We start from the raw sequence: 27,891 nt of genomic DNA, 5'->3' as shown, positions 1-27,891 counted from the left end.
TGGCTGTGCCTGGATCAAAAATTGGTCACATTCCCTGTACACATTTCAAGAATTACTATTACATTTTGACTACAGTGTGCCTTTAATGTTAGCATCTCACTATTGTAGGCTTAATAAACTAAATATATGATAATAAAATGCATAACTAGAATTACCCTTGGTTAAAAGCACATGTCAAAACAATTATTAGATCCAGAGATTTAGACTCCTACATTTTATGCACAGATCTGTATACAGAAATTTTTGCTGTAAAAGTTTGCGCTTGTCCCACCTTCCACCACCTACTGGGCTTCCCTATTGTTCCTTTAGCATGATTGGTGTGATCTATTAAGAGCTTCAGTGTAAAATGTGGGTTGGTTCATGGAAGACATGTATCAAAAAAAAACTATACCTATAGTTTCAGCTGCCTATATTTATTAAAGCTATGGATCATTTCAATATATTGTATTTGTTGAGTTTAACTTCTGCTAATACATTTTGTTTATAATATTTTTTGTTTACATTGAACATTTTTTGTAATGGGTTTCCTTTAAAGAAAATCCCAGGGAAAATGCAGCTGCACATTATTTATGAAAAACTTTTTAATTAAATTAAAATCTTGTTTGCAACTTTTAAAGAGATGATATGTTTTGTTTCAGTTTATCAAACTGTCTTTATGGCTCCTTCCTCGTGGGTCTAATCTAGTTAGTGATAAGCTTATAGTAAAGGTAGCAAGGTATAGTAAGGGTTTCTAAGGTAGCCTCCACAAATGCCTGGCATTCATTGACCTTTATTATAAGGATTTTGAGAGCATTGACTATTTATGGGATGGTAGCACTAAATAATGTATTTTTTAACATACAGCCTTAAAAATACACAAATGTAAACTATGTCCGTTTTAGTATGTACCATAAAATGTTTTATATTTACCCTTGAGAGAAGGTGAAATAACTAAAGGCAAATTTGGTCAGTGTATACTGGGTATTGGTTTGGTTGATAGATATACTCATAGTTTAAAATAAATGCTTACCTTGGCAGAATTATAAAAGCAATAACTACCCTTGATAATATATAAAGGTTCAATATATTTTCAGTTTCCTCTTTTCCTATCTTCCACCTTGTTTTACAGCAGAAACATTAAAAAGATGTTATGAATCATGATCATGTACAGACATTGAGATATTTATACAGAAAAGGGGATATGGACCAGGAAACAAATTTGATGTTTGAAGTGTTATAGTAATTGGTGATAATGAATGAACACAATCTGCAATTCAGAAATGTTTTTGAATTTGAATATTTGCATGGATATCCTGTCTGAACTGTGGGGACTAATCTACTTAAAAAAAATGGGTAATCATGATTTCTGAATTTTATGATTCTCTGCAGACAGGATAAAACTGAAGACATATGTAAATCTCAATAGGCCAACTTGTCAGGTTTCAGACTATATGGGCAAATAACTAGTGATATATGAGATTGTCACTAGTAACACATCTGCAGAGTGATAGTCAATGAAGAACATATTTATACTTATCAATTGATGCAGTCTGACCTCTTATAAATAGATTAGCTGGAATGCTAGTCTATTTACTCTTTATCTATGTAATATTCAATTGATGCCATGATAACTTTGGCAAAGGTATATGGAGTTTTTGTAGCCACAAATGTGGATAGAAACATTATATTCTAGACAAGAGATCTCCAAACTATAGCTCATGGGCCTTATGTTGCTCACTTCAAGAATGTATATAGCCCACAGCATCCCTAGTGATTAGTGTATCATAACATTGTTGAACAGAGCATCAACTGCCAGTCAGTTATGACCCCTGCAGTTCCCAATGTAGATCCCCTCCCCCCCTCCGCTGTGGTTGGTTGCTAGGGCTGATGCAATCCTAGCCCCAGCTACAGGAGGAATGACCTTCCTCTATCCACACCAACTATACTTCCCAGCTTTTGCCCTGATTCTCTGCCCCTTGAAAGTAAGGGGGGGCGGGTGGGCATACAGGGACCTAAGGGGGAATCTTATGGATACTCCTAATGATCATATTTGACAAAAAAAAAAAAAAAACAGTAGGTGATTAAAGATGTGACCTCTAAATTAATTAGATACAGGCATATTAAAGTAAAATCATTCTTTTATTAGGACACACAGCATAAAATGTGCTTAAAATTGGTACAGTATATCACATTAAAGTAGCGACATGAATCCCACCCATAAAAAGGCTAAATCCAGAGCCAAGACAATAAATTATGATGATACATCAATAACAATACAGAAACAGATAAACAATATATGATTACTGGCTGTTCAATGGATATAGCCTCATGGACTCTGCATGTTTCACATTCTTTGCTAACTCAGGAGTTGGGTGCTAAGGATAAGGACAATAATATAAAATGACATATAGAAAAAATATAGGGAACATGGTTAACAATTTATGGCAGACATGCCCACAGGGAGAGGCAAAGCCAAGTGGACTGAAACTAAAACTCCATGCCAAGCCAAGTGGACTGAAACTGTCCCAGCTATGAACTTGTGTATGGTTATATACTCCCTGTTTTCTTTTATTTGGGGCCAAATAACTCGGCTAAAGGGAGTAAATCCACTGAGACCAATATCAACAGGTCTGACAGTGGTAGTAGTGATGTTAGCAAACTCAATCCCTATCTTGTAATTTAGTTCCTAATTGATTGTGGTGGGGTGTAAAGTTCATTCGTGTGTGTAGATAGGGAAAAGGATAGAGAAGAAAAAGGAGGGGGAGGGGAGGGGGGTGAGCGGAAAGAGAGATTGAGGAAAGGATGGAGAAGGAATGAGGGCAAGGGGTAAGGGCCGCCCTCCGACCCAAGCCCCCGACTGAGACAAACACATAGGGTCTCCTATTAGATAATTTACATAGCTACTGCAGGTAATGAAAAATAACAGCTATAGCTCTCGGTAGACTTGAAATGAGTCCAGCATGCCCAGACAGTTGTGAATTTTTCTATGCATTCTTGGGAAGTATGCATCAATTCCTCCATCTCCTCAATCTTAGAGATCCTGACTAGCCATTCCCTAATGGATGGTATATCTGTGGATCACCAGTGAACAGGAATACAGAGTCTAGCTGCATTAACCATGTGCATGGTGAGTAATTTGTGATAGTCCTTCTTTGGTATAGTCATGTGTGTAAGAGATATTGTGCAGAGCTATAATCTAAGATGTATGTGGTGACTCGTGTCGTTAGATTGTGCACTTCCCTCCAGAATTGTTGGAGAGGAGTACACTCCCACCAGATGTGGAGCATGGAGCCTTCTGCTTTCTTACACCTCCAGCAAATATTTGGGATTGTAGGGGAGGATTTGTGCAGTCGGGCAGGGGTTCTATACCATTTAGTTGCGATTTTATAGCAATTTTTCTAAATTGCAACGTTCAGTGAGCCTTTGTGTGCGCATTGGTATATATTGTCACGTGGTTCATCAGTGAGGGTTAGTTGTAGGTCCCTTTCCCAGGATAATCGTGATGCATCCTTTTTTTGGGGGGGGCGGAGTCCTCCTGGAGCGGGATGTAAATGTAAGATATTAGATGTCTTTGTGGCGTTATACGTGAGTAAAAGGATTCAAATGCTGTGAGTTGTCTGCTCCATGTGGTAGATGGATTTTGTGATGTAAGAAAATGTCTCAATTGTCTGTATGTCCAAAAGGGGAATGAGTTGGTACATGATGAAGACACTAAGGCTTCATAGGAACATATGTGTTTTTTATGGAAGAATTGGTGTGCAAGTACTTCCTCATAGGGCCATTCCTGTTGTAGGAACACGTTTGATTCCCTGGGGGGGAAGTCAGAGTTTCCCTGCAGAGAAGTTAATGGGCTAGGGTATGAAGAGGGTTTGAAAGAGCCCATAGCCTTTTTGAAGGATATTAATGAGGGATAAATGAGGGGGAGTGTCTTTAAGGTCTGAGGCCAGAGTGAGGGTGACAACCAGGGGAATATATGTGTTGGATTGTGTGTGTGTATGAGTTCTCTAGGGTAACCCAAGCTTTCCTTATCTTGTGGGCTTTCCAGTCCACGATCCTGGTCAGATGGCAGGCCAGGTAATATTTGTAAATGTCAGGTAGTCCGATCCCACCTTTATTTTTTGCATGTGTGAGGCAAGTGTATTTGATATGTGGGGCGTTGTTCTTCCAAATGAAAACCATGCAAGCCTTTTTTAATAGTGAAAAAAAGGAAGAGGGAAGGTGAATTGGGATCGTCTGCATTAGGTAGAGTAGACAGGGAAGAATGATCATTTTTACTAGGGCTGAACGTAGAAACCAGGATACGTTGAGGCTGGCCCAATCCTTCAGATCTGATTGGATCTTGGTGTGCATTGATCGGAAACTATGTTGATAGAGGTCAGACATTCTCCTGGTTATGTGAATGCCAAGGTAGTTAATGGAGTCCTTTTTCCATAAGAATGGGAAGGATTCCTGGCAGTGATTAACTTCTTGTTGGGGGAGTGAAACGTTCAGGGCATGTGATTTAGAATAGTTGACTTTGAAATTTGATAGGTCTCCGAACTGCTTTATGTCTTTCAGTAGGTTAGGTAGGGATACTCGGGGTGATTGTAGTATAAGGAGAATATCATCAGCGAAAGCTGCGACTTTGAAGTCTCTGATCGCTTTGGTGATATAAACCAAAGGGAATTGGAAATGGGAGTCCCGTCTAAGTACACAATAGGTAGCACTCACCGCATATATATCGGGGGGTGTAATCAAATAACTACACATGTTTTTTGTATCTTGCTTTATAAAGCTATTAAACCTTGTGTTGTTTACTCTTGAGGGTGTGTTTTGGTCATTTAGTTTTTTATTTTTTTCTTTGAGTATCGCTATGGTGATACCCCTAATGTCTGGGTTTGCTCTTAGTTTATTCAAGAAGGGTTCTAATGTGGGAACGAAAATCAGGGGGACAGAGGGCACCCTTGTCGCGTCCCATTGCTAATGGTAAAGGCGTTCGACAGGTGTCCATTCACTCTCACCCTCGCTGAGGGGGGGGAATATAATGCAGTTATGTGAGCATACATGCGTGTGTGGAGGCCGATTCCTTTCAGTACCACTGCCATGTAATCCCAAGCCACTCTGGTGAACGCCTTCTCCGCATCTAGGGAGAGGAGGAAGCCTTGGGTCTCAGGTGAAGTAAGCCACTGATGTAGGTTTAACGTGCATGTAGTATTGTCTATGACCTCCCTACCTGGTATGAAACCTACTTGATCAGGGGAAATAAGACTGGGTATGTGAAGTAATAACCTGTGTTGATTAGCATTTTGGCGTATAATTTTATGTCCACATTGAGCAATGAGATGGGTCTGTAGTTGGAAACTTGTGTTGGGTCCTTTCTAGGGATGAGCTTCATGTTCGAGTCGAACCTATGTTCGACTCGAACATCGTCTGTTCGATCATTCGCCGAATTGCAAACGATATGGGCGGTTCACGCCAAATTCGAGTGGCGCGTCACGGCCCATAATTCACTGCGGCATCGCAGTGCATTGCTGGCTGATGATTGGCCAAGCATGCACTATGACCCGCATGCTTGGCCAATCACTGCGCCGTCTGTACAGAGAGCTGTAATTGGCCAAAGCCAGGGTGGCTTTGGCTAATTATGGCTCAGGGAGTTTAGTACACGCCCCACACTATATAAGGCCGCCTGCACGTCGGCCCTGTGTAGTGTGTTCCGGCGTTGAGAGACAGAGACAGAGAGACAGTGTCATTTGATTTAAGTTAGATAGATTAGGCAGGACAGTCAGTCAGTTAGCTGCACTTACAGTGTATTGTGTTTATATATATGCATCCCAGGTGTTGTGTGTATATATATATATATATATATATATATATATATATATATATATATATAGCTAGATCCGTTCCTGTTATTATCTTCCTATTGACAGGCAGGCAGGTGGTGTTACAGTATTTGAAGAAAATTGCTGGTGTTCTTCTGATCCTATTAGCTACAGTATTTACAGTTAGTGTAGTGTGTCCTCTGCACAGTGTGCACCTAAAGCTACCTGTAGAAGATTGATGGTGTTTTTCTGATCCTATCACTACCACAGGCAGCTACATTATTTTTTAATGTAGTGCGACCTCTGCACAGTGTTCAGCTAAAGCTACAAGTTAGTGTAGTGCGACCTCTTCACAGTGTTCAGCTAAAGCTACAAGTTAGTGTAGTGCGACCTCTGCACAGTGTTCAGCTAAAGCTACAAGTTAGTGTAGTGCGACCTCTGCACAGTGTTCAGCTAAAGCTACAAGTTAGTGTAGTGTGAGCTCTGCACAGTGTTCAGCTAAAGCTACAAGTTAGTGTAGTGCAACCTCTGCACAGTGTTCAGCTAAAGCTACCTGTAGAAAGGTTGGTGTTGTTTTCATGATCCTATCATTACCGCAGGCAGCTACATTATTTACACGTTAGTGTAGTGCGACCTCTGCACAGTGTTCAGCTAAAGCTACCTGTAGAAGGTTGGTGGTGTTTTCCCGATCCTATCACTACCGCAGGCAGCTACATTATTTAAACATTAGTGTATTGCGACCTCTGTACAGTGTTCAACTAAAGCTACCTGAAGAAGGTTGGTGGTGTTTTCCTGATCCTATCACTACCGCAGGCAGCTACATTATTTACACGTTAGTGTAGTGCGACCTCTGCACAGTGTTCAGCTAAAGCTACCCGTAGAAGGTTGGTGGTGTTTTCCTGATCCTATCACTACCGCAGGCAGCTAAATAAGCTGCAAGTTAGTGTAGTGCATCCTCCTCACAGTGTTCAGCTAAAACTACAAGTTAGTGTAGTGCGACCTCTGCACAGTGTTCAGCTAAAGCTACCTGTAGAAGGTTGGTGGTGTTTTCCTGATCCTATCACTACCGCAGGCAGCTACATTATTTACACGTTAGTGTAGTGCGACCTCTGCACAGTGTTCAGCTAAAGCTACCTGTAGAAGGTTGGTGGTGTTTTCCTGATCCTATCACTACCGCAGGCAGCTACATTATTTACACGTTAGTGTAGTTCGACCTCTGCACAGTGTTCAGCTAAAGCTACAAGTTAGTGTAGTGTGACCTCTGCACAGTGTTCAGCTAAAGCTACAAGTTAGTGTAGTGTGACCTCTGTACAGTGTTCAACCAAAGCTTCCTGTAGAAGGTTGGTGTTGTTTTCCTGAACCTATCACTACCGCAGGCAGCTACATTATTTACACGTTAGTGTAGTGCGACCTCTGCACAGTGTTTAGCTAAAGCTACAAGTTAGTGTAGTGTGACCTCTGCACAGTGTTCAGCTAAAGATACAAGTTAGTGTAGTGCGACCTCTGTACAGTGTTCAACTAAAGCTATCTGTAGAAGGTTGGTGTTGTTTTCTTGATCCTATCACTACCGCAGGCAGCTACATTATTTACACATTAGTGTATTGCGACCTCTGTACAGTGTTCAACTAAAGCTACCTGAAGAAGGTTGGTGGTGTTTTCCTGATCCTATCACTACCGCAGGCAGCTACATTATTTACACGTTAGTGTAGTGTGACCTCTGCACAGTGTTCAGCTAAAGCTACCTGTAGAAGGTTGGTGGTGTTTTCCTGATCCTATCACTACCGCAGGCAGCTACATTATTTACACGTTAGTGTAGTTCGACCTCTGCACAGTGTTCAGCTAAAGCTACAAGTTAGTGTAGTGTGACCTCTGCACAGTGTTCAGCTAAAGCTACAAGTTAGTGTAGTGCGACCTCTGTACAGTGTTCAATTAAAGCTACCTGTAGAAGGTTGGTGTTGTTTTCCTGATCCTATCACTACCGCAGGCAGCTACATTATTTACACGTTAGTGTAGTGCGACCTCTGCACGGTGTTCAGCTAAAGCTACAAGTTAGTGTAGTGTGACCTCTGCACAGTGTTCAGCTAAAGCTACAAGTTAGTGTAGTGTGACCTCTGTACAGTGTTCAACTAAAGCTTCCTGTAGAAGGTTGGTGTTGTTTTCCTGAACCTATCACTACCGCAGGCAGCTACATTATTTACACGTTAGTGTAGTGCGACCTCTGCACAGTGTTCAGCTAAAGCTACAAGTTAGTGTAGTGTGACCTCTGTACAGTGTTCAACTAAAGCTTCCTGTAGAAGGTTGGTGTTGTTTTCCTGAACCTATCACTACCGCAGGCAGCTACATTATTTACACGTTAGTGTAGTGCGACCTCTGCACAGTGTTCAGCTAAAGATACAAGTTAGTGTAGTGCGATCTCTGTACAGTGTTCAACTAAAGCTATCTGTAGAAGGTTGGTGTTGTTTTCATGATCCTATCATTACCGCAGGCAGCTACATTATTTACACGTTAGTGTAGTGCGACCTCTGCACAGTGTTCAGCTAAAGCTACCTGTAGAAGGTTGGTGGTGTTTTCCTGATCCTATCACTACCGCAGGCAGCTACATTATTTACACATTAGTGTATTGCGACCTCTGTACAGTGTTCCACTAAAGCTACCTGAAGAAGGTTGGTGGTGTTTTCCTGATCCTATCACTACCGCAGGCAACTACATTATTTACACGTTAGTGTAGTGCGACCTCTGCACAGTGTTCAGCTAAAGCTACCTGTAGAAGGTTGGTGGTGTTTTCCTGATCCTATCACTACCGCAAGCAGCTACATTATTTACACGTTAGTGTAGTGCGAACTCTGCACAGTGTTCAGCTAAAGCTACAAGTTAGTGTAGTGCGATCTCTGCATAGTGTTCAGCTAAAGCTACCTGTAGAAGGTTGGTGTTGTTTTCTTGATCCTATCACTACCGCAGGCAGCTACATTATTTACACATTAGTGTATTGCGACCTCTGTACAGTGTTCAACTAAAGCTACCTGAAGAAGGTTGGTGGTGTTTTCCTGATCCTATCACTACCGCAGGCAGCTACATTATTTACACGTTAGTGTAGTGTGACCTCTGCACAGTGTTCAGCTAAAGCTACCTGTAGAAGGTTGGTGGTGTTTTCCTGATCCTATCACTACCGCAGGCAGCTACATTATTTACACGTTAGTGTAGTTCGACCTCTGCACAGTGTTCAGCTAAAGCTACAAGTTAGTGTAGTGTGACCTCTGCACAGTGTTCAGCTAAAGCTACAAGTTAGTGTAGTGCGACCTCTGTACAGTGTTCAATTAAAGCTACCTGTAGAAGGTTGGTGTTGTTTTCCTGATCCTATCACTACCGCAGGCAGCCACATTATTTACACGTTAGTGTAGTGTGACCTCTGCACAGTGTTCAGCTAAAGCTACAAGTTAGTGTAGTGTGACCTCTGCACAGTGTTCAGCTAAAGCTACAAGTTAGTGTAGTGCGACCTCTGTACAGTGTTCAACTAAAGCTACCTGTAGAAGGTTGGTGTTGTTTTCCTGATCCTATCACTACCGCAGGCAGCTACATTATTTACACGTTAGTGTAGTGCGACCTCTGCACAGTGTTCAGCTAAAGCTACAAGTTAGTGTAGTGTGACCTCTGCACAGTGTTCAGCTAAAGCTACAAGTTAGTGTAGTGCGACCTCTGTACAGTGTTCAACTAAAGCTTCCTGTAGAAGGTTGGTGTTGTTTTCCTGAACCTATCACTACCGCAGGCAGCTACATTATTTACACGTTAGTGTAGTGCGACCTCTGCACAGTGTTTAGCTAAAGCTACAAGTTAGTGTAGTGTGACCTCTGCACAGTGTTCAGCTAAAGATACAAGTTAGTGTAGTGCGACCTCTGTACAGTGTTCAACTAAAGCTACCTGTAGAAGGTTGGTGTTGTTTTCCTGATCCTATCACTACCGCAGGCAGCTACATTATTTACACGTTAGTGTAGTGCGACCTCTGCACAGTGTTCAGCTAAAGCTACCTGTAGAAGGTTGGTGGTGTTTTCCTGATCCTATCACTACCGGAGGCAGGTACATTATTTACACGTTAGTGTATTGCAACCTCTGTACAGTGTTCAACTAAAGCTACCTGTAGAAGGTTGGTGGTGTTTCCCTGATCCTATCACTACCGCAGGCAGCTGCATTATTTACATGTTAGTGTAGTGCGACCTCTGCACAGTGTTCAGCTAAAGCTACCTGTAGAAGGTTGGTGGTGTTTTCCTGATCTTACCACTACCGCAGGCAGCTACATTATTTAAACGTTAGTGTAGTGTGTCCTCTGCACAGTGTTCAGCTAAAGCTACAAGTTAGTGTAGTGCGAGCTCTGCACAGTGTTCAGCTAAAGCTACAAGTTAGTGTAGTGTGACCTCTGCACAGTGTTCAGCTAAAGCTACCTGTAGAAGATTGGTGGTGTTCTGATACTAATAATACTACAGGCAGGCAGTTGATTTAGCTAGCTGCAGTATCAGTATATATATTTATATATATATATATATGTGTATATATATATATATATATCTCCCAGCTTAGTTCAGCTACATCTCACTGCAGGCCATTAGTATGTCTGGAAGGCCAACAAGGAGAGGCAGACAGTCACAAGCCAATAAAAGAGGGCAAGCAGGCTCTGTGTCTAGAGGCAACAGTGCTGGTCATGGACATGGTGCATCCTCATCAGCACGTGGCCGTGGGACACGCTTGGCCTTTTTTTCGGCAGCTGGCTGTGTTGAGCCGCAACATGTGGAAGACTTGGTCGAATGGATGACCAAGCCGTCATCATCCTCCTCATCCTCTCTCACCCATGCTCAGGGTACTTTGTCTGGCAAAGCAGCTGTCAACGCGGCCTCTTCCCTCGGTTCAATGGCATCAGTGACTCCTTCCCTAGCCCCACCATGTCCTCCTGAGGAGTCCCTCGGACTGTTTGACCACAGTGTTGGGTACATGCTCCAGGAGGATGCCCAGCATTTAGAAGGCTCTGATGATGATACTGAGCTAGATAAAGGCTGTAACGTGAGCACGGACAGAGGGGGTGCCCAAGAAGGACAGCAATCTGGCAGTCATGTTCCCCCTGCTGCAGCATACTGCCAGGTTTGCTCCAGTGATGAGGAGGGAGGGGATGATGAGGTCACTGACTCAACGTGGGTGCCTGATAGGAGAGAGGAGGAGGCACATCACCAATGAGGCAGGATGCCCTCCAGGGGCCAGCCTAAGGGCAGCACACTGACTGCATCACACCTCAGAGCTCCGCATGTGCAGGGCGCTGATGTCTCTGCGCGTTATTCCAAAAGTTCTTTGGTGTGGGCCTTTCTTGAGACGAGTGCATCAGATGGCACCGCTGCTATTTGCAACATATGATTTAAGCGTATCTCGCATGGCCAAAACATCTCCCGCTTGGGCACCACATGCTTGACCAGACATATGTTGACCTGCCATGCAGTTCTTTGGCAAGCGTACCTAAAAGACCCACACCAAAAAACAAAGAGGACCTCTCCTTACTCCTCATCAGCTGGGATCTCCAACCCCACTATACCTTCAGTCCTCTCTGAGACCTGCACTGAGAGGAATGAAGGTGTAGAATTAGGTGTGTCACAGCCAATACTTTCGGGCAATCTGCTATCGGTACACAAACGTCAGATTGTACCAGGCAAATTTCCCTGCCCCAGCTGCTGCACCGCAAAAAGAAGTTCACTCCTAGCCATCCACATGCCCAGCGGTTGAATGCTAGCTTGGCAAAATTGCTAGCACTTCAACTGCTACCTTTTCAGTTGGTAGACTCTGCCCCTTCCATGAGTTTCTGAAATGTGCGGTTCCTCAGTGGCAGGTTCCCAAACGCCACTTTTTCTCACGGAAGGCGATTCTGGCTCTCTACCGGCATGTGGAAGGCAAAGTCTTGGCCTCGCTGGACAGGGCAGTCAGTGGCAAGGTGCATATTACCGCTGAATCATGGTCCAGCAGGCATGGACAAGGACATTACCTAAGTTTCACGGCGCATTGGGTGACTTTTCTGGCAGCTGGGAAGGATGCAGGACAAGGGGCAGTAGTGTTGGAGGTTGTTCCGCCACCACGCCTCCAAAATGCCACTACTAGTGATTCTGACGCACCTCTCTCCTCCACCCCCTCCTCTTCTTCTTCCTCCATGGCCTCTTCCTGTACTTTGTCCTCGGAACTAGCGGTGCTCCGTAGGCATTCAAGGGGCTACGCAAGTACGCATGCCAAAAGATGCCATGCGGTGCTTGAGCTGGTGTGCTTGGGGGACAGGAGCCACACTGGGGCAGAGATTCTGTTAGCTCTGCAGGGGCAGGTTCAGAGGTGGTTGATGCCACGCCAACTTAAGGCAGGAATGGTGGTTTGTGACAATGGCACCAATCTCCTCTCCGCCCTCTGACAGGGACAAATGACCCATGTGCCCTGTTTGGCTCACGTCCTTAACTTGGTGGTGCAGCGGTTCTTGGGCAGGTACCCGGGCTTACAGGATGTCCTGAGGCAGGCCAGAAAAGTCTGTGTGCATTTCCACTGGTCATATAATGCCAGTGCTCGGCTGGCAGACCTCCAAAAGGAATTTAACCTGCCCGAGAACCGCCTAATCTGTGACATGCCCAACAGGTGGAATTCAAGTTGGCCATGCTGCAGCAGCTGCACACACAGCAGAGTACCTGTGCGACTATGGCACCAGGACAGGGTCAGGGGAGCTTGTTTTTTTCCCCACGCCAGTGGGCCATGATCAGGGAAGCATGCACTGTCCTGTCACCATTTGAGGAGGCCACGAGGATGGTGAGCAGTGACAGCGCATGCATCAGTGACACCGTCCCCCTTGTCCACCTGTTGGAGCACACGCTGCGTGGAATAATGGACAGGGCACTTGAGACAGAACAGAGGCAGGAAGAAGAGGATTTCCTTAGCTCTCAAGGCCTCTTTTATCCAGACAGTGTTCCTGCATGCCCGCCGGTCACACAGGAAGAGGAGGGAGAAGGAGGAGGAGGAGGATTGTGTCAGTAAGGAGGTGGAGCCTGGCACTCGGCATCAGCAGCAGTCTTTAAGGGATTTTTTACAGTCCCAAGAAAAACATGGACTTGTACATGGCTGGGAGGAGGTGGCTGCGGATCATGTCATCCTTAGTGACCCAGAGGTCTCCGGACCGAATGTCTCAGCAAGCCTACGCTGCATGGCCTCCCTGATCCTGCAAAGCCTGTGGAAGGATCCTCATATTCGTGGTATCAAGGAGAAGGAACAATACTGGCTGGCAACCCTCCTTGATCCACGTTACAAGGGTAGGATTGTGGACCTTATCTTGCCGTCGCAGAGGGAGCAGAGGATGAAACATCTTTGGGAGGCCTTGCAGAAAGGTCTGTGCAACGCGTTCCCAGAGACTGGGAGGTTACAACTCCTGTTTCTGGACAACGTGTTGCAGAGGCTTCGGTCAGTCAAAGAAGGAGCGGTGGAGAAGGTGGCTGTCTGACTGATGCGTTCAGACAATTTTTTAGTCCGCAGCCCCAAGGTATGATCGGTTCCAGCAACCATCGCCAGCGTCTGTTTTACATGGTGCAGGAATACCTGGAGGCAAGGTTTGACTTGGATACCTTTCCCACTGAAAATCCTCCGGGTCACTGGGTCTTGAGGATGGATCACTGGCCAGAGCTTGCACAGTATGCAATTGAGCTACTGGCCTGTCCTGCATCCAGCGTTCTTTCGGAACGCACATTCAGTGCTGCTGGAGGCTTTGTAACCAATCACAGGGTGCGTCTGTCCACTGACTCGGTCGAAGCGACTGACCTTCATAAAAATGAATCAGTCTTGGGTCACCACCAGCTACCAAGCACCTGATGCTGATGTAAACGAATAATTTTTTTTGGAATGTCAGATCCCTTCAAAGACTGCCTATGCTGAGTGACTATCCTGTTATACTGAGTAATTGTCCTCTTCCTCCTCAATGATCATGCTGATAGCTTGTAAGAACATTTTTGGTTCTGGGCACCGCCACCAGTGCCTAAGGCCCAATTTTTCAGCCCCTGTTTAACAGGGGCGTGTAATTGCAATTTTTGATGCAATTCTTTGCAGCAGGGCTAGTTCCTGTGCTCCAACTAGAGTATCTGTGAGGGGTTGCAGTGTTGTGGCACCAGCACCAGTGCCTAAGGCCCAATTTTTCAGCCCCTGTTTAACAGGGCGTATAATTACAATTTTTGATGCAATTCTTTGCAGCAGGGCTAGTTCCTGTGCTCCAACTAGCGTATCTGTGAGGGATTGCAGTGTTGTGGCACCAGCACCAGTGCCTAAGGCCCAATTTTTCAGCCCCTGTCTAACAGGGACATGTAATTACAATTTTTGATGCAATTCTTTGCAGCAGGGCTAGTTCCTGTGCTCCAACTAGAGCATCTGTGAGGGGTTGCAGTGTTCTGGCACCAGCACCAGTGCCTAAGGCCCAATTTTTCAGCCCCTGTTCAACAGGGCAACTGGCAAATGCCTAAAAAAGCCTCATAAAAATACGGGGATAAATGATAATAACTGAATAAATGAATATTATAAATGAATATTATAAGAGTGCTGAGCAATACAAATAGACACTTTGAGGTTAAACCAAACTACATGCTATTAGTTAGGTGGGACACAGAAAGCAATGACTATGTCCATGTGAAAAAACGCAATATTAAAAACCAAATCAATAACAAGTGAATATCTCCAATAACTTAGAAGAAAAATATTGTGACAAATCTATAAAAAAAAGGTATAGCGTGATACGTAAGGAAAAAAAAAAATAATAATAATAACAATATTCCCAAAAAAAAAAAGTCCGTGGCTCAGCAATAATGTTAAAAGTCCATCCGTGTTAAATTAAATTACACAAAAATGGCTTGTCTCCAAGTGCTCTGTGAATAATAAAACAGAATCTTGCTGTGGTGAAAAGTAGAGTGCGTAGAAAGACCTCCACCTCTTGAAAAAAATGTCTGCCTCTTACCAGATGGAGATGGTCTCTTAATTACAGGAGACCCAGGGGGCGGATGGCTGCAACCCCAGCCAGGGATCTTTAAGGCAGGCACTCAGCGTCCAAGGACTCTCTCCCACCAGCCTCTGCAAATAAGGAAATATCACCATGCAAAAAACAAAGTGCTCCACATAGTATAAAACCAGCGTTTTATTAAATATATAAAATTAAAGTTGCACTTACAGGAACATGGTAATAGCAAGCATATCGAAAAAAGCCGGCCGGCTCCAAAGTAACCCGTGTCTTCCGGGTATGTGTATCGCGGTGTCGTTGGGACGTAGCTCCTCCTCCCTACGCCGTTTCGTCACAACAGAACGTGGTCACGGGATGTGAGCAGCGTCCCGACTCACCGCTTATGTAGACACATCAACAACACCTCATTGTCACGACAAGACGTGAGCGCCATCTTATCTAAGGGAAACAATGTGGGCAAGGACAAAACGTTACCTAAGTAATAAATGTTTGAGGCACAAAAAAGATATATGGAACATCTTTAAAAAAATGTCAAACTCAAACATATGTGGCCAAAAAATTGCAGAATTACTACTGCAACAGATTGGAAGGTTAAACCAAAAAAAGGGATTTGTGAAAGAAAATATAAGAAGTGCATGCAGTTCCCTCATAATTACAGGGCTGTATGTATAGATAAATGATGTCTGTTGTGTGCACATGTCTCTGTGAAAGAAACGAGTGCACTGAAATCCAAAATTTCAACATCAAATGTGAAAAAATATGTTTATAAAATTAAAGTAAATATTAAATCCAAGAATACACTCAAAATAAAAAATGAAACAGAAAAAAAAAAAAAAAATGGAAGTAGGTCGAAACCTTTTTTTTTTTTTTTTCTGTTTTATTTTTTATTTTGAGTGTATTCTTGGATTTAATATTTACTTTAATTTTATAAACATATTTTTTCACATTTGATGTTGAAATTTTGGATTTCAGTGCACTCGTTTCTTTCACAGAGACATGTGCACACAACAGACATCATTTATCTATACATACAGCCCTGTAATTATGAGGGAACTGCATGCACTTCTTATATTTTCTTTCACAAATCCCTTTTTTTGGTTTAACCTTCCAATCTGTTGCAGTAGTAATTCTGCAATTTTTTGGCCACATATGTTTGAGTTTGACATTTTTTTAAAGATGTTCCATATATCTTTTTTGTGCCTCAAACATTTATTACTTAGGTAACGTTTTGTCCTTGCCCACATTGTTTCCCTTAGATAAGATGACGCTCACGTTTTGTCGTGACAATGAGGTGTTGTTGATGTGTCTACATAAGCGGTGAGTCGGGACGCTGCTCACATCCCGTGACCACGTCCTGTTGTGACGAAACGGCGTAGGGAGGAGGAGCTACGTCCCGACGACACCGCGATACACATACCCGGAAGACACGGGTTACTTTGGAGCCGGCCGGCTTTTTTCGATATGCTTGCTATTACCATGTTCCTGTAAGTGCAACTTTAATTTTATATATTTAATAAAACGCTGGTTTTATACTATGTGGAGCACTTTGTTTTTTGCATGGTGATATTTCCTTATTTGCGGAGGCTGGTGGGAGAGAGTCCTTGGACGCTGAGTGCCTGCCTTAAAGATCCCTGGCTGGGGTTGCAGCCATCCGCCCCCTGGGTCTCCTGTAATTAAGAGACCATCTCCATCTGGTAAGAGGCAGACATTTTTTTCAAGAGGTGGAGGTCTTTCTACGCACTCTACTTTTCACCACAGCAAGATTCTGTTTTATTATTCACAGAGCACTTGGAGACAAGCCATTTTTGTGTAATTTAATTTAACACGGATGGACTTTTAACATTATTGCTGAGCCACAGACTTTTTTTTTTTGGGAATATTGTTATTATTATTATTATTTTTTTTTCCTTACGTATCACGCTATACCTTTTTTTTATAGATTTGTCACAATATTTTTCTTCTAAGTTATTGGAGATATTCACTTGTTATTGATTTGGTTTTTAATATTGCGTTTTTTCACATGGACATAGTCATTGCTTTCTGTGTCCCACCTAACTAATAGCATGTAGTTTGGTTTAACCTCAAAGTGTCTATTTGTATTGCTCAGCACTCTTATAATATTCATTTATAATATTCATTTATTCAGTTATTATCATTTATCCCCGTATTTTTATGAGGCTTTTTTAGGCATTTGCCAGTTGTCATTTTGTAGCGCGACTTATTGATATATCTAATATTTATGGTTTACTACTTTTTTAGTCGCAGCTTGTATTAATTAGTGTAAGCGCAATTTTTGTTTTTACCTTTCTAGATTCTGTTCAACAGGGACATGTAATTAGAATTCTTGATGTAATATTTCACAGCAGGGCCCGTTTCTGCGCCCACCAAGTGTAATTGTGAGGACTTATAATGTTGTGGCACCAGCACCACCACCAAAGGCCCAATTTTTCTGCCCCTGTTCAACAGGGGCATGTAATTACAATTTTTGATCTAATATTTCACAGCAGGGCCCTGTGAGGGCTTACAGTGTTGTGACCACAACAAGACCTAAAGCCCAAATTTCTGCTAAGTATATAGGGCAGGCCCCTACTTTCAAACATCCAACTTACAAACGACTCCTACTTGCAAACGGAAGGAGACAACCGGAAGTGAGATGAAATCTACCCCTAGGAACGGAAATTCTCTCCTGTAAGAGTTAATATGGGAAAAACTTTTCTCCTTTACACTGATGCTTTATCACCAATCCTTGTTTCACTAAAAAACCCAAATTTTCAAAAAACATTTGTCATTGGGACAAAAAGTGAGGTGAAATCTTCTGAAGAGGAGCACAGACAGCAAAACAAATGTCACAGGGGTGATAACCCTTCCCTATGTTTTCCAAAAAAGCTTAAAATAGATTTTTTGGCTGGAGCTAAACATGTTAAAAATGTACCAGTTCAAAATTACAAACAGATTCTACTTAACAACAAACCTACAGTCCCTGTCTTGTTTGCACCACCTGTATACTGCGTATACCAGAGTATATAGGGCCTGGGTGCCCCACACCTTTCTTTTTTTAATTTGGGTGCGGGGTTCCCCTTAATATCCATACAAGACCCAAAGGGCCTGGTAATGGACTGGGGGGTACCCATGCCCTTTGTCTCACTGATTTTCATCCATATTGCCAGGACCCGACATTACATTAAAGCCGCAAGCAGTTTTAAATGACTTTTATTCCTTTAAAAATGTCATTTTGTGCAGGGACTGTTCTAAGCACGGGAAACACGCGCCACTTTACAGGCATACTATAGACACTCCCCAGGTACGATATTTAAAGGAATATTTCACTTTTTTTTTTTTTTTTTTACTTTAAGCATTATTAAAATCACTGCTCCTGAAAAAGCGGTCGTTTTTAAAACTTTTTTTTTTGATACATGTCCCCTGGGGCAGGACCCGGGTCCCCAAACCCTTTTTTGGACAATACCATGCAAATTAGCTTTTAAAATGAGCACTTTTGATTTTGAACATTCGAGTCCCTTAGACGTCAATGGGGTTCTAACGTTTGTGCGAATTTTCAGTCCGTTTGCAGGTTCTGGTGCGAACCGAACTGGGGGGTGTTTGGCTCATCCCTAGTCCTTACCATCCTTCGGAATGACAGCTATATTGGCTTCTAACAATCTACCTGAGGAGGTTTGAGGGTGAGCAAGGGTGTTGAATGTCATTATCATCATAAGTGATAAGACATCTATGAAGCATTTATAATATTGAAGTGGGAATCCATCAGGTCTGGGACTTTTCCCTACTTTCATTTGTGTTATAGCTGTGTTTAGTTCCTCCGCAGAGAGAGGGCTTTCCAAATCTTTGGCCCGTTGGGTGGTAATTGGCTTGGGGCAATATTGGGCTAGAAAACTCTGCAGCTGAGCGGTACGGGATTCTGGAGGATTGGATTCTGGCTGGTCATGTAATAGGTTATAAAGTATGGACTAAAATATTTTGAATTGCTTGGCTATATCCTCATTTTTGGAGAAAAGTGTGCCTTGTTTGTCCCGTATGTGGTGGATCATGGATGCGGATTTGGCCGCCTGTATCGTGCATGCCAATAGTCTTCCACTTTTGTTGCAGTCTTCGTAGAACACTTTTTGTCTGAGTATATAGCGTCTTCTAGCATGTTTCCCTAATTCACCTAGCAGTGTGGCACGCGTGTGCGTTAAGTCCTGCAGTGCAGCTTGTGAGAATGATTGTTTATTGGAGATTTCTAACCTTTTAATTTTATCGATCAATGATTTGATCCGTTCCTGTTGAGTCTTTTTTGCTTTCGTAGCTAGGGATATAGGTTCCCCCCTTATGATGCACTTGTGGGCTTCCCATACCGTGATGGGTGTAATGTCTTGGGTGGAGTTCTCCATGAAGTATAATTGGATTCGGGAGCGTATCTGCTCTAATGTGGCTAGAACTTTTAGTAAGGAAGAGTTCAGTCACCAAGATTTGGTCATATGTGTCGATTCAGAAAGTGTCAGGGTTAACGTAATAGGGTGGTGATCGGACAGGAACATCAGTTCTATTGAGGCTTGTGTGAGGAGTGATAGGTCTGTTTTAGTGAGGAAAAAATAATCTAGAGTATTTTTGGTGTGGTGGTGAGTAAAAGGTATAATCTTTGTCGTTTGGGAACATGGTACGCCAGGTGTCATGTAGTGATAGGTTCTGTAGTTGCAATTTGATCTGGCGAAGTGTCCTGTATGAAAGCGTAGTTGTGCCTGAGAAAGTATCCAAGGTTGGATTTAGTGGGACATTAAAGTCTCCACCCAGCAAAACCTTACCCTCCTGAAATGAAGACAGTATATCACACATCTTCCTAAAGAAGGAGACTTTGTGTGTGTTAGGGCAGTACATATTAGCTAATGTGATAGGCTTGGATGCAAAGATTATTTGATAAAGATGTATCTGCCTTTTGGGTCCACCAGGGAGTCTGACAGCTGGAAGTCACCGTGTTCGGATATGAGAATGGATACCCCTTTGGATTGCCGTTCGGTATACATGGTTAGTTAGCTTAGGTACTGCGTCCGATCGGAAATGTATTTTCTGGAGGAGGAGGAAATGGGCCTTGTGCTTATTCAGTGCCAATAGTACCTGTGACCTTTTTCTGGGAGGTTCAGGCCTTTTACATTGAGTGAAACACAAGGTTAGTTGTTTTTTGATTGTCGGTTCTGTCTGCATAGTGCATTATGTTAAATAACACTGCAGTGGTATCTGGGTATTCTTAACTTTAGTATGGTCACCTAAACGGCATTTGGGGGGTGTTATAGCCGTATCAGATGGGTGGTCAAGTGGGAGAGCGGCCCCAGGTAGAAACTAGGTGTTGTTTCAGAGGTAGACAGGAGGGGAGAGGAGGGGGAGGGAAAAGAGGGGGAGAGGGAAGGGAGTGTACGGGGGGGAGTGAGGAGGTAAAAGATTCACTGGGGAGGTTTTTTTTTGTTTGTTTTTTTGTTTTTTTTTAAAAGAGGACGTGAAAGCAATATAGTATTGGGGTACCCAAATTATATGTATAGGAAAATACCAGAGGTGGACATAGATATTCTATTCCACCTACTGGGGAATATCTGGAGTGTCAGCCTCTACCCAGAAGGACTGCTGAGTGGGGACAGTGGAGTGAAAGGGAATCAAGTGTCACTGCACGGAAGAGAACAAGAGGGATAAACAGATAAGGCATGGGATATAAGAGGAGGGTGTCACGTTTCTGGGTGACCCTGAGAGTTAGACAATTGCTGGGATACAAAAACATCAGTCAGTCAATTTTTAAGGTAGTTTCCTAACCAGTGTTACATCGGGTTAAAACGAGAGAATCAGTATGGTAACAGACAAATAAACAAGTAAAATATAGAAAATCAAACCTAGAAACAACTCTACAACTCTGCTCAGCCTCATGGGCTGGACATAAACCTTTGGGAACATGCCCATGAATAGATCTTGGTGTTTCAAGGGGACTGTTGCGGTGCGTTAGGTTCGTGTTTATGGGTATATGGATAAGTATGTTTCTAGGTATCAGTCACCATGCAGGGTGGTGGCCCCTAAAATGCAGTTTAGTAACACTGCAGTATAGCCCCAGCTAACTCTCGTTCAGTGGGGTCCCACAATAGAGATATGGACCAGAGCGCAAGGGCTGTAATGGTGCCCAGTGTCTAAGGGCTATGTTCATCAGACAGGGCATGGATAGCTGTATTACTGGGGTTGGCAAATACAGGCTCATTTTGCAAGATCTTGGAGATATTGAGGCTGAGTAGTGGGGGTAGGGGGGCGAGAGGGAGTCATCAACGGCACCAAAACAGGAAAGGTCATCTTGGGTAAGCCCCTGATGGGGATAGCAAAGCGGGGTGACCTAATCGTTTGTTCTGAGTATTTGTCAGTTGTCCCTGTTGAGCGTGTTTACATAGTATGAGTGCCATCCTTTACCCTCCTCTCCCTCCCCTTTAGGAGCATTGTAAAACACCCTACTCCATGATAGCGCTCTGTCAAGGCACATAATAGGAGCACAAGAGCAGCCCTGGCCCACGCTGGGAGGACCTTTGCATCCAGCTAAGGGAATGTTAGATGAGGGCAAGGTTATTACGAGTTTGAGTACTAGATGTAATCAGTGGTAAGTATTGGCATGTGGATAGTTGGGTGGATGCATTAGTCTCCTGACCAGCTAAGGCCCAGGCCCTTTGTTCTCGTAGGTTATTCAATGAACATATGTATAATGTAAGTAATATAGAATTAAAAATAAAGGGGGGTAATTCTCAGGCACTGGTTGAAGATGGAGGGCGGCCGAGAGGTCTTAAAACAGACTCAGTGCTGTGTGCAGTGGAGGTAGCCTATATGGCCAGTGTCTTGTTTTTTTTTTTTTACAAATATTTTTATTGAATTTTTCGAGACAAACAATACATACACAACTCATAAACTATGGTGCCTATACAAGGTATCATATCTGTTACATGGCGAGATACTATAATTTGTATTTATCATATGTTGAGCTAAACCCATGGCTTGCTTCTTGTATCTTTTTAGAGGTTCCTTGATACGTCAAGTCCCCCCTCCCAATCGTGACAAACAGGATCGAACCCCTCAATACTTTATTATTCACAACCCCCATCATGTCACTTTAGAGACTCAACAAGCTGTTTCCGCTTCATCTAACCATGTCCGCCAGACTCTATCATATTTCATCGGGCACCCTCTATTGAAGTATGTGTCTTTATATAAAGGAAGGTTATCATTAACCAGACTTTTCCATTGTGTCAAAGAAGGGGGGGTGGGCTTCTTCCATTGTATGGCAATGTTTTTCCGGGCATAGAATAGTAATAACCCGACCAATGTGCGTTTTGCTTTTGTTGGTACAAGTGTTTCGATTAGCCCCAAAAGACAGACTTCCATGGCATGTGGTAATGTGATTGATGCTACTCTATTGACCGTGTCAATCACCTTACTCCAATATTGCTGAATTGCAGGGCAATGCCAGAAAATATGGGAGAAATCTCCTGGGAAGATTCCACATCTCCAACACTCCGATGGACATGTAGGGTTCATTTTATGAAGTTTATGTGGAGTAAAATACGCTCTATGCACTTTCTTAAATTGGATTAGCCGATCCCGCATAGACACTAAAGAGCTGAAAGGAAAATCCCAGACATCATCCCAATCATCATTGTCCAGTGAGGGTATGTCAAGCTGCCAGCGAGACCAGAGTTTATCTAGAGGTGGGAGAGACACACAGACCAAATGCGCATATAGCTGTGAGCTAGGTTTCTCTGCACACCTAGTTCTGAGTGTCTTCTCCAGCCCCGACTGAACCATGATGCAGGAAGCATGTGGAAACTGCGCAGCAAAAGCATGTGACAGTTGGAGATAACGAAATTGGTAATGATGAGGCATGTTATATATAGAGGAAAGGTGTGAAAGGGGAGATAATTACATTTGTGACACTATGTGGGAAAGAATTTTTATACCATATTTGGTCCATGCGAAGGGGTCGGGAAGTTTGTAAATGTGTGGCAAATTAGGGTTCAGCCAGAGCGGGGTGTTAGGAGAGATCTCGGTTGATTTGTACTTTTCTATTTCTAGTCCTGCCCGCTAAGCCCGCAGGGTGGTATGCATAGAGGGTGTCAGAGGATATGGGGCTCGAGGGCCTCTGAATATCAGAAATTGCAGAGCTTCAAACGAGCCCACTATCGTGGCCTCTAGGACTGTGGATGAATTAGTTTTGTCTGGGTGCAGCCACCAGGCCACTGTCACTAGTTGGGTAGCTAAAAAATATTTATAGCAATCAGAAAATGCCACACCGCCCTGCGTTGATGGCCACATCAAGGTCGACAGCCTATACCTGGGTGGTGAGGATCCCCAGATAAAGAATGAGAACAATTGATTCAGTTTTTTAAAAAAGGATTTTGGTATCCACTGAGGGGAGCGACGGAACAGATATGTGAATTTGGGGATAATTTTCATTTTGAGGAGATTTACTCATCCCCAAACTGATAGAGGTAAGTTACTCCATGATTTAAGTTTTGTCTTAGTGTCCAGGAGTGTAGGGGTAAGGTTAAGTGGGATGAAATCCGATGCTTGTGTGGATATATGAACCCCTAGGTACTTAAACGTTTCCACCCATTTTAGTGAACAATTTGGTGGGGAAGTGGTTTTGGCCGCCTGGTCTATCGTGAAAAAGTATGGATTTGGACCAGTTAACCTTTAGTCCGGTAACCCCTGCAAAAGCGTCCAACACGTTGAGAACACCCTGCAAGGATGGACAAGCATCATTGAGGAACAATAGCATGTCGTCCGCGTACAGGGCCAGTCTCTCCTCCAGCAAGCCAATACGAAGACCTCTAATATGTGGGGATGTACGCAGCGCCTCCGCCACCGGTTTAATAGCTAAGGCAAATAAAGCTGGAGAGAGAGGACAGCCCTGTCGGTTTCCTCTAGTGAGCTTAAAGTGAGCTGATAGTCCACCCCCCAGTCTCACCGATGAAGTGGGGCATTTATACAATACCTGGAGCCATTGAATAAATAACAAGGGGAATCCCATTCTACGCAGTGTTTCCCAGAGAAAAGGCCACTCTGCGGTGTCAAAAGCCTTTTCTATGTCAAGTGAGGCTATAGTTCTCGAACCCGTGTTGTGATGTTGGGCATGTATGTTGGTATATAATCTTCTGAGGTTGACATCAGTGGATCTACGGGGCATAAAGCCAGTTTGATCCGAATCAATGATTGAAGGTAGTAGGCAGGTATAGTCGTAGAGCAAGTAATTTGGTCAAAATTTTAAAGTCGTTATTTAGCAATGCAATTGGCCGATATGAGGCGCAGGAGGTTGGGTCTTTAGAGGGTTTGTAGATTAAAGTCAGATATGCGTGATACATTGAGTCGGGCGGTTTACCATGTTTTAAACACCTATTATATAACTGGGCCAACAAGGGTACCAGGAGGTCTCCATGCGACGGCCAGTGTCTTGTTTATCAGTGGTGGTTGCCTGGAGCTTTGGCCTGTAAGTCACAGTCCACATTACCTGTGGTTGTATTAATATTAATGTATCAACATATTATATTATCTTGGTTTTGAATAAAGCCGCTTTATGGGGGGGATTCATGTCAATATATATATATATATATATATATATATATATATATATATATATATATATATATATATATATAAATATATATATATATATATGTATGTGTGACATAAATTACTACAGAAATTCTTGTGCTGCCATAAAATGAAGTAAGTAGATAATGTGGAACCTCTGCAACCACCCAAAATAGTGTACAATAGTGTAAAATAGTATAAAAGTGGTGCGCAGCTCCTTTAAATATGCATAATTATTCTAACCCTAAATTAGTGACACACAATATGATATAACTCAAAACAATATATCTCTAAAATAATTTAAAGTGTTAGCGCCCAAACTAATGTGAAAACACAAAACGTGTACATATATTAAATATAAAAATGTGTTGAATATAAGCACTCATATTGTGTGCTTTAAAACATATAAAAAACACTCCGGAGGAAGTTAGCAACTATCGCCCGATATCACTCATTAATAGTGATCTGAAAATATTGACCGAAATCCTAGCCAACCACTTCCCATCCTTAATCAGCAATTACATTCACAAAGGTCAAGTTGGTTTCATCCCAGGCAGACAGGGTCCGGACCAAATTAGGAGGGCAATTGATATAGTATCCATACTTCAAACTAATTGGGAAGGGGGCCCTAAACAATGAGGCATGTTACTCTCATTGGATCTAAAAAAAGCCTTTGACTCTGTCTCCTGGCCGTATATCTTTACCCTTCTAGAGCGATGGGGGTTTGGAGACAGATTCATGGGCTTAATTCGAGATCTCTATTCTCAACCACAGGCATGAGTTCACCTCCAGGGATTCTACTCCAATCAAATACACATTACAAAAGGCACTAGGCAAGGATACACACTCTCACTGCTAATCATTGCCCTGGCAATTGAACCCCTCGCTATCCCAATTCATCAAAACCCGAATATAAAAAAAGAGTAACATGTGGCTCCCAAAATCACAAGTGCAGGCTTTACGAGGACGAAACTCTATTATTCCTCACCTTTCCTATCACATTCCTTCCCAACTTATGCCAGATACTAGAAGAATTCTCAGATATATCAGAACTTCAGGTGAACCACTCCAAGTCCCAAGCTATGAATGTTTCCCTGCAACTGGACACGGTTTCCTTTCTGCTGAAATCATTCAAATTTGAATGGAATGAAATGTGCATGAAATAACTTAACACCTAAGATGGAGTCCATCTATAATAGCAATTACCCCCCTATGTCCTATAAACTAGAATTAAATATTAAGGCCCGGTCCAAACACAACCTATTCTGGATAGGTTGGATAAACTGCATAAAAAATTACACAACTCCCCAAACTGCTCTACTTGTTTCGCTCACGTCCAATTCCTATCAAAAAGAACCACATTCAATCCTTTCAAAGCAAGATACTGAAATTCAGAAAGGGTGAAAGGGTGGATACAGATCCCACAAAGCACTTTGTACTGTCATAGGAAAAGGGGGCTTAGGCCTACAACAATTACTCCATCTAGCAGCCAGACTGGCTCAGATTTCAATAATATGCTCAAGATTCGAAAAACCAGATTGGATCCAAATTGAAAGGCAAGCAGCCCCTTCCCACACTTTGGACTTTTTGCTGTGGTACCCCCCAAAACCCGCCCTCCGATAATGGCACTGACCCTATCTCACGCCCTAGCCCTATGGGACTCTTTATGCTCGTCAACGGCCCTGACCTCAGCGAGCAAACCGCTGTCCCATTTATTTAATAACCCTGACTCCCCCTCTGGCATGACCATATTAGAATTTAAATGGCGGTTGGACAAAGGACTGTACCGAATCGGACATTTCTACACTTCTTCAGGCCCTCTGTTTCTCAATCACTGTGTCAATAATTTGTAATTTCCCAGCACAGAACGCTTAAGAATCAGACAAATTTCACACTTTTTACACTCAATCTGGTCAGAAAAAACACTTCCGCCTACATTCACTGCATACGAATACTGATGTGGACAGGGCATCAAACAGACCAGAGGGATCTCGATAGTTTACTCATCACTGGTGCTTTCGGTCTCCAAATCCCCTTCATGACTGCCTGGAAGTCGGACCTCCGATTCAGCTGAGACCTGGAGACCTGGCAGACGGCCTGCTTTAAATCCTTTAAGGGCATCTTAAATACATCCCTCACAGAGGCCAGTTTGAAAGTGATCTCTAGATGGTATTACACACCCTTCAGGTTGGCCTCTGTTTCCCTCAGTAGACCCTCTATGCTTCAGAGGTTGCCAACTTTCAGGAACAATGGCCCAAATTTGGTGGGAATGTCCCAGAATATGCCCTTTTTGGAGAAAAATCTTCAATGCTATCAACAAGCTCGCTGACTGCCAGGTCCCTAGGTCCCCGATGGTGGCTCTTCTCATTGCCGTAATCCCAAATATCTGCATTCCCACTTGAAGGCTAATCCACTTTATTCTAGTAGGAGCCAAACTGTCTGTGGCCGAGGCATGGAAACAACCAAAAATCTCGGTAAAGGCTGCTCACAGGAAAATCTCCTGGATAATGTCCCAAGAAAAGCTTTCCGGTATACTATCAGACACAGTCAACAAATCTGAAGCCACCTGGGAACCTTGGGCTCAACATGTAGGCATCTTCCTCCTCCCTAGTGCTAAGCCAGACTGAGTCGTTTCTAAAACCTGATGATAGACAAACTCAACTCTTTTCTCTTCTTCTTTCTCTACATCTCTCTTTCTCCCTATTTCCTACTCTATCCCATTTTTTGCATACTATGACACCCAAATGCGTGGGGTGACAGAGGTTAAGAAAATTAAAGTTACAGTTATCTGCTGCCTATAGGTGTACCCATATTATGGTATATTTACTACTGTCATGTAGTGGGATGGGGGTTAGATTCAGGGGTTGAGACTCCCTTGGGGGTGCCGGGCGCAAAAGGGGACTCCCCCGGACTGTCCTGATCTCACTTTTTTTTGTGATTTGATGGGTATTATAGGCCCAAAATACCCTACAAGATGAAACCAGCTAGTTTATGAGGCTTTATTAATAGTTTTCTTGTTTCTTTACATACAGATTAATCCTCTGAAATGCTATGCATTTGGCTTTCTGATCTCTCGCCATATTCTCTGGAGCTACGCCCACATTGTATCACAAAGCATCTATTCTGTCTCACTAATGTTCAGCTTGTATTTGACTTTTATTCTTCAAAATAAAAAAAAATGTTGAGATAAAAAAAAACAGTAATTATTATGTGGCAAATTAACTTTAACATTTTAAAATACATTAAAATACTTGGGAAAAAAAAAACATCCAAAAATAAGAAAGAATCAAGTCCTCATATAATATCCGGTGTATACAAAGTGTCCTTGATAAATTAACACAAAATAATGTGCTCCAATGTAGCATCCAGGAAAAAAAAACACCTATCCACCTCTAGGTGCAGTGCTCACTCACCTCCAGAATTGACCTGAAATAGAACACGCTTTACTTATGTTAACCCTACGGATCCACCTTCCAGCTATTTATACCAACTTTGCGTGTGCTGTCCCCTTTAAGAGGCTGGCTACAGAGGCGT

The 27,891-nt window shown here is 43.0% G+C and overlaps 1 protein-coding gene across 3 annotated transcripts in view; it reads left to right on the top strand.

The window, feature by feature from the left end:
- Positions 1-27,891, top strand: part of GRID1 (glutamate ionotropic receptor delta type subunit 1) — a 1,972,711-nt gene that overhangs the window by 1,370,170 nt on the left and 574,650 nt on the right. The window lies entirely within an intron of this gene.

Source organism: Aquarana catesbeiana, linkage group LG08 (assembly GCF_042186555.1).
Source record: "Aquarana catesbeiana isolate 2022-GZ linkage group LG08, ASM4218655v1, whole genome shotgun sequence".
NCBI lineage: Eukaryota > Metazoa > Chordata > Amphibia > Anura > Ranidae > Aquarana > Aquarana catesbeiana.
The sequence above is the reverse complement of the archived record's forward strand: the minus strand, read 5'-3'. Positions and strand labels throughout refer to the sequence as shown.